The sequence below is a fragment of the Hyla sarda genome, chromosome 2, assembly GCF_029499605.1.
Source record: "Hyla sarda isolate aHylSar1 chromosome 2, aHylSar1.hap1, whole genome shotgun sequence".
Lineage (NCBI taxonomy): Eukaryota > Metazoa > Chordata > Amphibia > Anura > Hylidae > Hyla > Hyla sarda.
In genome coordinates, this window is record NC_079190.1 from 200,787,331 (window position 1) to 200,801,874 (window position 14,544).

Genomic DNA, 14,544 nt, shown 5'->3' on the forward strand with positions numbered 1-14,544 from the left:
CTCACCTGGACATGATTCCCTGTAGAGAGTAATTTTATAGAACAACACAGCAGTTCATGCATAAGCTTCTATGTAATTCTAAATATTCAAATCAAAGGCTTGTTTCCTATAAGTGCTACATATGTTATTTTTGGGGATATGAAAATACTATTTATCTTGATGAATGCATCATGTGAGCACAAATTCATCTTTCTGTTTAGACAAATTACCATTACTGCTATTCTATATACTAGATTTATTCTACATACTAAATGGAAGAATATGTTATTCACCAAATGGAAACTGCATAATCTATTCATGTTAAATTTAGCTGATAATAAATCTATTGATGACAAGCCTTTGTAATGCTAAAATAATCATAACAACATATATGGTCACTAATCCTTCAACAAACTTTTCTGAGGAGTAGCATTATGTCTTCTTTTATATATCATGAATAATGGCATTTGGAGGCTTACTTTATAATTTTTATTTTTCCCTGTGCTAGTGGATGTAAACTGGCTAGTATGATGTCCCCATTATACTGCACACACTCACACACACACACACACACACACACACACACAAATAAGCACACACACACACACACACACACACACACACGGAAAGGGGTACTCCACTGCCCCAGAATTTGGAACATTTTATTCCGAACGCTGGCAGCTGGGGTCGTGACCTCACTGCCATGTCCCTTGTGATGTCACGGACACACACCTTCAATGCAAGTCTATAGGAGGGGGCGTGGCAGCTCCCATAGACTTGCATTGAGGGGGCGTGGCCGTGACATCAAGACCCCTGCAATCAGCATTCGAACAATGTTCTGAACGCTGGGGCTGTGGAGTACCCCTTGAAGTCACCTTGCAGCTGTCATGGTAGATTAGGACAGGCTGATGCCAAACTACAGTCATGAATGCACATCAGCACACACAGAATTGTATGATTACATACATTGTATGATTAATATTAGATAGAAAGGGCACTCAGGATAAAGATATAAAAAGGAGTGGAATGTATAAAAAAAAATGTAAGAAGGGGTGGTATGCCACAAGGTTATAGCTTAACATCAATCACGCTCCAGGCCGCAGGATACCAGTTTGATTCTTCTGGCAAATTCATAGCTTGAGACTACAGAAATCAGGAATTGGAATTGTCTGAAGTCCCATGCACATCTATGGGACTTCCAACAAATTCGTATCTGATCACTGTTGTTTCAGGAAAGTCTTGGGCTATGAAATTTAAACAGATATCCTGCAGCTAGAGTGTGATCAGAGCTATGCTTTATGCTAGTAAGGAGGGGCCTGGTACAAAGGAAAACTAAGGAGGAATTGGTCTGGTATGGTGGAGAACTAGGTAGGAATGGCGTTATGCTGCGCAGGCTTAGCAGTTGCAAGTATGTAAAGGATTAAAATAAACCCTACAAAAATCTTTTGTTTCCATAATTTGTCAGAATTTGTGAAAATGGAGACAATATAAAATTACTACATAATATAATAAAAAAGATGAATAACAATGTAATATCAGCAAACATTAGCATACGTTACATCTAGAGATGAGCGAATTTACAGTAAATTCGATTCGTCACCAACTTCTCGGCTTGGCAGTTGATGACTTATTGTTACGCTGAGCGCTCCGGGTCCCTGCTCCTCCCCGGAGCGCTCGCGGCGTTCCTCTCTCTGCAGCGCCCCGGTCAGACCCGCTGACGGGGAGCGCTGCACTGACATTGCCGGCGGGGATGCGATTCGCATAGCGGGACGCGCCCGCTCGCGAATTGCATCCCAAGTCACTCACCTGTCCCGGTCCCCGGCTGTCACGTCCTGCCGCGCGCGGCTCCGCTCCTCAGGACGCGCACGCGCCAGCTCTCTAAGATTTAAAGGGCCAGTGCACCAGTGATTGGTGCCTGGCCCAATCAGCCTAATTAGTTTCCACCTGCTCCCTGTCCTTATTACCTCACTTCCCCTGCACTTCCTTGAAGGATCTTGTTGCCTTGTGCCAGTGAAAGCGTTTAGTGTTGTCCAAAGCCTGTGTTCCAGATCTCCTGCTATCCTTATTGACTACGAACCTTGCCGCCTGCCCCGACCTTCTGCTACGTCTGACCTTGCCTCTGCCTAGTCCTTCTGTCCCACGCCTTCTCAGCAGTCAGAGAGGTTGAGCTGTTGCCGGTGGATACGACCTGGTTGCTACCGCCGCAGCAAGACCATCCCGCTTTGCGACGGGCTCTGGTGAAAACCAGTAACAACCCTAGAACTGGTCCACCGACACGGTCCACGCCAATCCCTCGCTGACACAGAGGATCCACATCCAGCTAGCCGAATCCTAACAGTAGATCCGGCCATGGATCCCGCTGAGGTGCCGCTGCCAAGTCTCGCTGACCTACCCACGGTGGTCGCCCAGCAATCGCAGCAAATTGCCCAACAAGGACAGCAGCTGTCGCAGTTGACCGCCACGTTACAGCAACTTCTGCCAACTTCTGCCACTGCTACAGCAGCAACCATCTCCTCCGCCAGCCTCCGCTTGTCCCTGCCGGACAAATTTGATGGGGACTCCCGATGGGGGCTTCTTGTCTCAATGTTCCCTGCATATGGAGATGTTGTCGGACCAATTTCCTACAGAACGGTCTAAGGTGGCGTTCGTAGTGAGTCTTCTATCTGGAAAGGCTTTGTCTTGGGCCACACCGTTCTGGGACTGCAATGATCCTGCCACAGCCACAGTCCAGTCCTTCTTCGCTGAAGTCCGTAGTGTCTTCGAGGAACCAGCCCGAGCTTCTTCTGCCAAGACTGCCCTGCTGAACCTGGTCCAGGGTAATTCTTCAGTAGGCGAGTACGCCATCCAATTTCGTACTCTTGCTTCCGAATTATCTTGGAATAACAAGGCTCTCTGCACGACCTTTAAAAAAGGCCTATCCAGTAACATCAAGGATGTGCTGGCCGCACAAGAGATTCCTGCCAACCTGCAAGAACTTATCCATTTGGCCACCTGCATTGACATGTGTTTTTCTGAGAGACACCAGGAGCTCTGCCAGGAAAAAGACCTTGATCTCTGGGCACCTCTCTCACAGTATCCTTTGCAATCTACCCCTGTGCCTCCCGCCGAGGAGGCTATGCAAGTGGATCGGTCTCGTCTGACCCATGAAGAGAGGACTCGCCGTAGGGATAACAATTTATGTCTGTACTACGCCAGTACCGAACACTTCTTGGTGGATTGCCCTATTCGCCCACCACGTCTGGGAAACGCACGCACCCAGCTCACGTGGGTGTGGCATCTCTTGGTACGAAGTCAGCTTCTCCACGTCTCACTGTGCCCGTGCGGATTTCTCCTTCTTCCAACTCCTCCTTCTCAGCTGCGGCCTTCTTGGACTCTGGTTCTTCTGCAAATTTTATTCTGGACTCTTTGGTGAATAAGTTCTGCATCCCGGTGACCCGTCTCGTCAAGCCGCTCTACATTTCCTCGGTCAACGGAGTTAAATTGGACTGCACCGTGCGTTACCGCACAGAACACCTGCTCATGAGTATTGGACGGCATCACGAAAAAATTGAACTTTTTGTTTTGCCCAACTGTACCTCTGAAGTCCTCCTTGGTATGCCATGGCTCTAACACCACTCTCCTACCCTTGATTGGACCACCGGGGAGATCAAGAGCTGGGGGGCTTCTTGCCATAAAAAATGCCTCACGGCCTATCTGGACTATGCTATGTCTCCTCCTCAAAGCCCCCGTCCTGGTAACACTTTGCCCCGTGCCCAGCTTCACACCCTTCCCCCCTCCCTACTCCCACGCCTTCTGGTTTGCCTGCTGTTAAGGAGGTTTCCCGGGACTTCTCCACCATCTGGAAAGAGACTCAAAAATCCCTCATACAGGCCTCATCCCGGATGAAGAAACACCCCGACAAAAAGAGGGGGAGACCTAAGGGGGGGGGGGGTACTGTTACGCCGAGCACTCCGGGTCCCTGCTCCTCCCCGGAGTGCTCGCGGCGTTCCTCTCTCTGCAGCGCCCCGGTCAGACCCGCTGACCGGGAGCGCTGCACTGACATTGCCGGCGGGGATGCGATTCGCATAGCGGGACGCGCCCGCTCGCGAATCGCATCCCAAGTCACTCACCTGTCCCGGTCCCCGGCTGTCACGTCCTGGCGCGCGCAACTCCGCTCCTCAGCCTAATTAGCTTCCACCTGCTCCCTGTCCTTATTACCTCACTTCCTCTGCACTTCCTTGCCGGATCTTGTTGCCTTGTGCCAGTGAAAGCGTTTAGTGTTGTCCAAAGCCTGTGTTCCAGATCTCCTGCTATCCTTATTGACTACGAACCTTGCCGCCTGCCCCGACCTTCTGCTACGTCTGACCTTGCCTCTGCCTAGTCCTTCTGTCCCACTCCTTCTCAGCAGTCAGAGAGGTTGAGCCGTTGCCGGTGGATGCGACCTGGTTGCTACCGCCGCAGCAATACCATCCCGCATTGCGGCGGGCTCTGGTGAAAACCAGTAGCAACCCTAGAACCGGTCCACCGACACGGTCCACGCCAATCCCTCGCTGACACAGAGAATCCACATCCAGCTAGCCGAATCCTAACACTTATCCTGCATAAATTAGTTCAGCTTTCAGGTGCTCCGGTGGGCTGGAAAAGGTGGATACAGTCCTAGGAAAGAGTCTCCTAGGACTGTATCCACCTTTTCCAGCCCACGGGAGCACCTGAAAGCTGAACTAATTTATGCAGGATAAGCCATCAACTGCCGAGCCGAGAAGTTCGTGACAAATCGAATTTACTATAAATTCGCTCATCTCTAGTCACATCAATACTATAACTCTATACTAAAAATCTCCTCCTTATGTGTACATACAGTAAAATGATAGAATTAATTTTGTGGAATAAGGCAAAATGCACAGTGATACAGGCACAATGCACTGATAGTATTCAAAAGGATTCAAAAATCTGTTTGAGTTGCTTGTATTATGCCTACACAATGTGATCCATATTGCATTGTTGTTTTTGCTCTTGGCAGCTTTTGCGATTACAACAAAAGCAAAAGTTTTTCTTATACCTAGCAGAAATCTTGTTTTAGATACAAGTCAATGAATAAATCCATTGTAAACATAAAAAGAAATGCAGATTTTTATCCAAAGTTTTTACATAAGGAGAATTGTAACGAACTTCACAGAAATGTTTATACTAAACATAAGCATAATAATAAAAATAATAAGATATTTCAATGATAACGGCCTGGACTATATGACCTTTGAGTGGTAGAATTTGTGTATTTTATGTTCCACCCACTTGAGACATTCTAGATTTTCTCAGTATAAAGCCTTGTGGTTACACCTTTTCCATTGTCTACCATTTTTTCACAGTACAAAAGCTGCCTATGCCTCCTAGGTCTGGGAAAACATTGTAAGATTTAGAAAAGCACAAGAGCAATAAAATAAATAAATTCACCTACACAGAATTGCTAGGTTGTTGCCAAATTCTTATATTTTTTATTTTTGACCACTTTTGTCCATTCTGGGCCCAATTATTTTTCTAATTTGGGACTCCACCTACTCTATCAATCTTACTTAAAATAAGTTGCAGTCCCTAGTAAACTTGGCAGACTGACTAATGTGCTTCAAGAAATCTTTTTTGTTATTAATCTTTCCTGTTATAATAAAACGTATGGTTTATACAACCTGCACAATAAGTCTTCCCAAACAAACATTTTTACAGTATCTGTCTGTAGGCAACCTTTTATAGGATACATACTGTATTGTTCAATACACTTCAATGAGATTAGATATAACATAAAAGTACACTGTGATGTAACTACTCTCAATGAGTATTAATATAGATCCCTTTACTATGCCCCTCTTTAGATATTATGCGTACAAGGCTCTGTTCACACCACATCCCAGTCTTGCACTTGACATTTCAGTAATGTAATTTCTATATGGCCCTTCAGTGGCAGATGTTGCCCATAGGCAACCTTGGTTAAAGCTTGCTCTTTTTGAGTGTTGCTGTGTAAGAGGGGGCGTGAAAGAGGAGTTTCAAAAACTGTGATTATCTGTTGTGCGGAGTGAATCTGTGGAGTGGGTGTGACTGCCTATAGCCCACATTCATATTTTGGGTAAGTTTTTCTCTTTTGCACATAGTGGGATAACTGTTAGAGTTTAAACACCCTTTTTCATTTTTTATTTTTTTTTCTCTGTTCCACCTCTAGGGGGAGGAGGAGTAGATTGGGCACAGGTGTATAAATCTTAGCTTGGGACTCTTATTGAGAGCTTGCTCTTTCTGAGTGTTGCTGTGTTAGAGGGGGCGTGAAAGAGGAGTTTCAAAAACTGGAGTTTGAAAGCAGGAGGTTGAGATCGCTGTGAGTGTTAATTTTTGAACCCACAAGGTCTACAAAAAAATGTAAGTGTAATTTTGACTGTCTGTTTTTTCCTATACATTTGTAAAAACCCCATAACTAGATGGCCTCCATGTTGGAAAATGCAGTCCAATGTACATCCTGTTCAATGTATGCAATCCTTGAACAACAGTTTGAGGGTGCATATTGTTGTGCGAGATGTGTGCTAGTTGTCCGTTTGGAAGCCCAGATCCTGCATCTAGAGGAGCGACTGGCAACAATGAGAAGCATTAACAACATGGAGAGGAGTCTCCTGCTCACTGAGCAGGAACTCTCGGGAATAGAGGTGGGGGAGGACAGTGGGACGGAGTTGCAGGACAGTCAGGCAGTTAGCTGGGTTACAGTTAGAAAGAGGGGTAGGGGAAAAAGTGTCAGGGAGGCTAGTCCTGAACTGGCACACCCCAACAAGTTTGCCCGCTTGGCAGATGAGGGGGATGCCATTACAGAGCTAGCAGAACTGCAGCAGGATACCGCCTCTGACCGCCAGGGGGGTGTCTGCTCCAGTAAGGAGGGAGAGAGGAGTACAGGGCAGGCCAGACAGGTACTAGTGGTGGGGGACTCAATTATTAGGGGGACAGACAGGGCAATCTGTCACAAAGACCGGGATCGCCGAACAGTGTGTTGTCTGCCTGGCGCACGAGTTCGGCACATCGCGGATCGGGTTGACAGGTTGTTGGGCGGGGCTGGAGAGGACCCAGCAGTCATGGTACATATTGGCACCAATGACAAAGTAAGAGGTAGGTGGAGTGTCCTTAAAAATGATTTCAGGGACTTAGGCCGCAAGCTTAAGGCAAGGACCTCCAAGGTAGTCTTTTCTGAAATACTACCAGTACCACGAGCCGCACCAGAGAGGCAGCGGGAGATCAGGGAGGTAAACAAGTGGCTCAGAAGCTGGTGTAGGAAGGAAGGGTTTGGGTTCATGGAGAACTGGGCTGACTTCGCTGTCGGTTACCGGCTCTACCGTAGGGACGGGCTGCACCTCAATGGGGAGGGTGCAGCTTTGCTTGGGGAGAAGATGGCTAGAAGGGTGGAGGAGTGTTTAAACTAGGGACTTGGGGGGAGGGAACCTACAGCAAAGAGGGGGAAGATAGTGTAGATAGAGAGGTGGGAATTATAAATGTACCTGGGGGTGGAGCGGAGGGAGGGGTTAGAATAGTTAATAGGAATAAGCTTCATAGGAAAATAAAACTTACACCCTTGAATCCCATTAACCCCAATAACATAAAGGATGGAAATGTAAAGTGTATGTTCACAAATGCCAGAAGCCTAGCAAATAAAATGGGGGAGCTTGAGGCCTTGATACTGGAGGAACATATTGATATAGTTGGGGTCACTGAGACATGGCTGGACTCCTCGCATGACTGGGCTGTCAATCTGCAGGGGTTTACATTGTTTCGCAAGGATAGAATGAACAGAAAAGGTGGTGGAGTCTGTCTGTATGTAAGAAGTGGTATGAAAGTCAGTGTGAACGATGCCATAGTGTGTGATGATTCTGAGGATGTGGAATCATTGTGGGTAGAATTACAAAAGGAGGGAAATACTGAAAAAATAGTATTTGGTGTATTCTACAGACCCCCTAATATCACTGAAGAGATAGAAGTTCGGCTTCATAAACAAATAGAGAGGGCCGCCCAGGCAGGTACAGTGGTAATAATGGGAGATTTTAACTATCCAGATATAGATTGGGGTCCGGGGTTGGCTAAAACTACAAAGGGGCGACAATTCCTAAATTTATTGCAGGATAATTTTATGGGCCAGTTTGTGGAGGACCCAACAAGAAGTGATGCCTTGTTGGATCTGATCATTTCCAACAACGCAGAGCTGGTTGGTAATGTAACTGTGCGGGAAAACCTTGGTAATAGCGACCACAATATAGTTACTTTTGACTTAAAATGTAGAAAACAAAGACAGGCGGGGAAGGCAAAAACATATAACTTTAAAAAGGCAAATTTCCCTGGGCTGAGGGCTGCACTACAGGACATAGACTGGGGGGAGGTGTTGTCAAATACTGATACAGAAGGTAAATGGGACATCTTTAAATCAACTCTAAATAACTATACAGCTAAATATATACCAAAGGGGAACAAATATAAACGATTAAAACTAAATCCTACATGGCTGACAAATGATGTTAAAAGAGCAATAAACAACAAAAAAATAGCCTTAAAAAAATACAAATCTGATGGGTCAGCTATAACATTTAAACAGTACAAGGAGCTTAATAAAATCTGTAAAAATGTAATAAAAACAGCAAAAATTCAAAATGAGAGACAGGTGGCCAAAGAAAGCAAAACTAATCCTAAATATTTTTTTAGATATATAAATGCAAAAAAAACAAGGACAGAGCATGTAGGACCCCTTAATAATGATAATGGGGAGGTTGTCACAGGCGATCAAGAGAAGGCAGAGCTACTGAATGGGTTCTTTAGTTCTGTATACACTATGGAAGAAGGAGCTGACATTGGCCAGGTCAGTGCTGGTAACACATCATGTAATGTACTGAACTGGCTTAATGTAGAGATGGTACAAGGTAAGTTAAGTGATATAAATGTAAGCAAATCCCCAGGACCGGATGGACTACACCCAAGAGTTCTTAGAGAGGTAAGTTCAGTAATATCTGTACCCCTGTTCACGATATTTAGAGATTCTCTGGTGTCTGGTATTGTGCCAAGGGACTGGCGCAAGGCGAATGTGGTGCCAATCTTCAAAAAGGGCTCTAGGTCTTCCCCAGGAAACTATAGACCGGTAAGTTTAACGTGCATTGTGGGTAAATTGTTTGAAGGACTTATAAGGGATTACATACAGGAATACATAGGGGATAATTGTATTATAAGTGATAGCCAGCATGGGTTTACTAAGGATAGAAGTTGTCAAACCAATCTAATTTGCTTTTATGAAGAGGTGAGTAGAAGCCTTGACAGAGGAATGGCTGTGGATATAGTGTTTCTGGATTTTGCTAAAGCGTTTGATACTGTCCCTCATAGACGTCTGACAGGTAAGTTAAGTTCTTTGGGTTTGGAAATTTTAGTTTGTAACTGGATTGAACACTGGCTCATGGATCGTACCCAGAGAGTGGTGGTCAATGATTCGTACTCTGATTGGTCCCCGGTTATTAGTGGTGTACCCCAAGGTTCAGTACTGGGCCCACTGTTGTTTAATTTATTTATCAATGATATAGAGGATGGTATTAACAGCTCTGTTTCTATCTTTGCAGATGACACCAAGCTTTGTAGCATGGTACAGTCTATAGAGGATGTGCATAAGTTACAGGATGACTTGGATAGACTAAGTGTCTGGGCATCCACTTGGCAAATGAGGTTCAATGTGGATAAATGTAAAGTTATGCATCTGGGTACTAATAACCTGCATGCGTCGTATGTCTTAGGGGGGATTAAACTGTCAGAGTCACTGGTAGAGAAGGATCTGGGTGTACTTGTAGATCACAGACTACAGAATAGCATGCAATGTCAGGCTGCTGCTTCCAAAGCCGGCAGGATATTGTCATGTATAAAAAGAGGCATGGACTCAAGGGACAGGGACATAATACTCCCCCTGTATAAAGCATTGGTACGGCCTCACCTGGAATATGCTGTTCAGTTTTGGGCACCTGTCCATAAAAGGGACACTGCGGAGTTGGAAAGGGTGCAGAGACGCGCGACTAAACTAATATGGGGCATGGAACATCTTAGCTATGAGGAGCGATTAAAGGAGTTACAATTGTTTAGTCTTGAGAAGAGACGTTTAAGGGGGGATATGATAAACGTATATAAGTATATTAATGGCCCATACAAAAAATATGGAGAAAAACTGTTCCAGGTTAAACCCCCCCCAAAGGACGAGGGGGCACTCCCTCCGTCTGGAGAAGAAAAAGTTTAGTCTCAAGGGGCGACACGCCTTCTTTACGTGAGGACTGTGAATTTATGGAATGGTCTACCTCAGGAACTGGTCACAGCTGGAACAATTTACAGCTTTAAAACAGGATTAGATACATTCCTGGAACAAAATAACATTAATGCTTATGAAGAAATATAAAATCTCATCCCTTCCCCAATATCGCGCCACACCCCTACCCCTTAATTCCCTGGTTGAACTTGATGGACATATGTCTTTTTTCGACCGTACTAACTATGTAACTATGTAACTATGTAACTATGTAACTATATTTACTTATACAACATAGAAAAGCATAATATACTTCCCTTTATTATGCAGTTAAGGTGTAATAGTATACACCAGCCCAATGGAGGATAAATGAACACTCCGGTGACTAGAAAACCATAGATACAGTACATTTTGCATATATTTTGGGAGTATTTCCAGGTATGTAAGAAAGGGGTACTCTGCCTCTAGACACCTTATTCCCTATGCAAAGGATAGAGGAGGAGATGTCTGATTGGTGGGGGTCTGGCGACTAGTATACCCCGCAATCTCCGAGCTGGCATCCCGTCATTCTAAACCTTTATGTGGTCGGGACATCATGCCATGCCCCCTCAATTCATGTCTATGGGAGGGGGTGTGATGAGCAACCACAGCCGTCACATCCCCTCCCATAGACATGAATGGAGGGGGCGTTGAGTATCATCATGACCACGGCTGCCTTAAGCTGGTGTTCTGAACATAAATTTAGGGGAGGTGTATCTTTTTTTAAGGCTTCAGTAATCAGACCCCAACAAATGACACAAGAATGAGTGGGGAGAGAAGCAGACAGCCACCCACCCCTCTCCCTACTATGTGTCTAAAACATGGCTGGCCCAATCGACTTTCTTTGTAAGGCCGTCCAGGTTACGTGGCACAGAACCGGGAGACTACATGCTAAGAGCAGACTTTTCTCGCCTCGTTTTTGTGATTAGTCGGGTTATGAACACTCGGACTTTGACTGATAAAAGCTTTTGAAATGTCTTTATGACATATCAACATTTTTTTCAAGTGAAAGGTATACTTTGATACACCTAAGGGCAACATTTATTTTGCATTGTAGTTTTATCTCTGCATTCCTTGGTTTCCTCCCATAATGATACTGACAGGTGAACTGAAAGAAGTCCTATGGTGTATACATGTATGTGATAAGGAAATTAGAAACAAGGTGGCTGTTCAGCTGTGAGCTATCACTCCTGATCCCTCCAGACACATGCATCCTTTGCTTGGCCAATTGTGCATGGGGTTTCAGTGAAAAGAGGGGAAGAAGTCACTGCCAGACACACCTGACATCTATTGTTGGTGGAAAGTCAGTAGGCCACCATACACGTGAAATTGTTAGCCAGTCCCTTTAGATGATTTAACAAACACTTCTCTAGTGTCTATGACCAGCTTTATTTCTACTGTACAGAGGGACCATTGATTATCTCTGCACTGTGCTGTGGAATCTGTTGATGCTACATAAGTTATGTAAGTTAATACCCCTTACATTCTAAGTTGAATAAGAAAGAAATACCTATTGTTCCAATAGGACATAGCAAAATCCTACATGTTGCTGCTCTTATACTGAGCATTGTAGTTCGGTTCTGTTGCAGTAAAGTTACTCACTTTATCGTCATTTATGGTTTACATTTCTCAAAATTTTTAGGATTGTAAAGTTTTACTTGATGCTGGATAGAACACTGAGTGAATCCACAGGGACTGTACAAGGGTGAAATCAGGTATGCCAGCAATGTCTTTCGGATTTAATGGCGACATTGATTTATTGCTTCCACCTCTGAGATGGCCTATATTATGGATGAAAGAGAAATTTGTCATCTGTTGGACTGTCACTGTCCTGAAGATGTGATAATAAACTTCACTTGTTTCTATCCAAAGAAGCTGATTGACTGTTTGTCTGGTTTCTGAATAAACAGACTGGACAGTCAATGTAAAGAGCAAACTTGTGATTTATCAAGAGGTTTATTAAACTAGACAACACGCCCTTCAGGTCATACTGTAGCTTTTTTATGTAGTACATTATAAAAATTTGCCCCATTGAAACAGCATTAACAGATTGAAACAATAATGTTTCTTTACACTTTCTTATTTCAAAGCTTAGGTGCTTCATGATATTATAGAAAACAACATTAAGATCACCAGAAAAGTCAAAGCAAAATTATTTTTTATTCTGATTAAAATGGTTGTTTTCATTAAAGGGGTACTTCAGAGGAAAAAAAAAAATCAATTGATGCCAGAAAGTTATACAGAATTGTAAATAACTTCTATTTAAAAATCTTTATCCTTCCAGTACTTATCAGCTGCTATATATTACAGAAAAAGTTGTGTAGTTCTTTTGAGTCTGACCACAGTGCTTTCTGCTGCCCCCTCTGTCCATGTCAGGAACTGCCCAAGGAACTGTCAGGAACATGAGCAAATGCCCAGAGCAAACCTCTCCTGTTCTGGACAGTTCCTGAAACAGACAGAGGTGTTAGCAGAGAGGATCAAAGATTTTGAAAAAAAATAAATAAAAAAGTGTGGCACAAAATGGAGAAAGTCCTCGAATTTCTGTAATCTGGAACAAAATTGTAGCCCTGCACTAAGGCCCAAATGAAACAAAGGGGGTGTAGCCCTGCACTAAGGCACATAACCAAAAGGGGTGGGGGCAGATTATAAGGTTAAAACTGCAGTCTTTTGCCCCTTTAACTGTACACCCTGTTCCAAATTATTTTGCAAATTCTATTTAAGTGTCACAAAGATTAAATATTTAGTTTTTCAGTTTAACTCATGGATGGCATTGTGTCTCACGGCTCTTTTGATCATTGAAAACAATCTCAGGCACCTGTGATAATTAGTTTGTCAGGTGAGCCCAATTTAAGGAAAAACTACTCAAGGTGGGTGTTCCACATTATTAAAGGGGTATTCCAGGAATTTGTTTTATTTGACTATGGTACAGGGGCTGTAAAATTAGTGTAGTTCATAATATAATGTCTCTACCTGTGTGTGACGGTTTTCTCACAATTCTTCTGTGATTTTCACTCCACTATTTATTTTTACCAGCATACAAAATTACTGCTGTCTCGGATTTTTACCAGCTTGCAATGTGGCTGAGACCTGACTCACTAGTCAGATGATGACAGGGAACCTGTCTGCCTCAATGGGTGGAGGGAACAATCTGCAACTAATGCAACAGCTGTAGGCACCCTGATTGAAAACAACAGGTCTATTGTTTCAATGAGTGGGGTGGCTGATGTGTGGGAGGGAGGAAAATGGAATTGTGGGATTCATAGTAAAAAAAAGAGAAGTCAAACAGGAAATACAAGTTCACAAAAAGCTAGCCACAGTGTTATGGTAATCTCACAACATTGTCATTTAGCCCCAAGACAAGTACAGATCCTTCCTAAGCATGTCCATTACTGCCTGCCAGGTACGTACTAAAATCACTTTATGGTGGATAACCCCTTTAAGCAGAGCAGCATTTTCAAGCAGATCCTTCCTAAGCATGTCCATTACTGCCTGCCAGGTACGTACTGAAATCACCTTATGGTGGATAACTCCTTCAAGCAGAGCACCATTTTCAAGCAATATGGGGAAGAAAAAGGATCTCTCTGCTGCCAAAAAGAGTGAAATAGTTCAATGCCTTGGACGAGGTATGTAAACATTAGATATTTCACCAAAACTTAAGTGTGATCATCGCACTATTTATTAAGATATTTGTGGCTGATTCAGAGCACAGACGGGTTTGTGCAGATAAAGGCACATTGAGGAAGATTTCAGCCAGATCCATGCATCGGATCAAGAGAGCGCCTCCTAAAATACCATTACATAGCAGCAAACAGATATTTGAAGTTACTGGTGCCTCTGGAGTTCCACGGACATCAAGGTGTAGAGTCCTCCAGAGTCTTGCAACTGTGCATAAACCTGTTTGGCCACCACAAACCAATGCTCACAAGCATTATATATATATATATATATATATATATATATATACATGAAGACTAATGTTCAAACAGCCCTGTTCACTGATGAGTGCCGTGCAACCCTGGGTGATACAGAAGGAAGAACTATGCTTTCCGTAATAAAATCATCTTCATGCATGACAATGCACCATCTCATGCTGCAAAGAATACCTCTGCATCAATGGCTGCTATGGGGATAAAAGGAGAGAAAGTCACGGTGTGGCCTCCATCCTCCCCTGACCTCAATCCTATTGAGAACCTTTGGAGCATCCTTCAGCAAAAGATCTATGCGGTGGGAGGCAGTTTATATCCAAACAGCAGTTCTGGGAAAGCTATTCT

At 44.0% G+C, this 14,544-nt stretch overlaps 1 protein-coding gene across 4 annotated transcripts in view; it reads right to left on the reverse strand.

Moving 5' to 3' along the window:
- DMD (dystrophin) overlaps positions 1-14,544 on the reverse strand; it is a 2,642,350-nt gene that overhangs the window by 326,718 nt on the left and 2,301,088 nt on the right. The gene's annotated exons all lie outside the window — the stretch shown is intronic.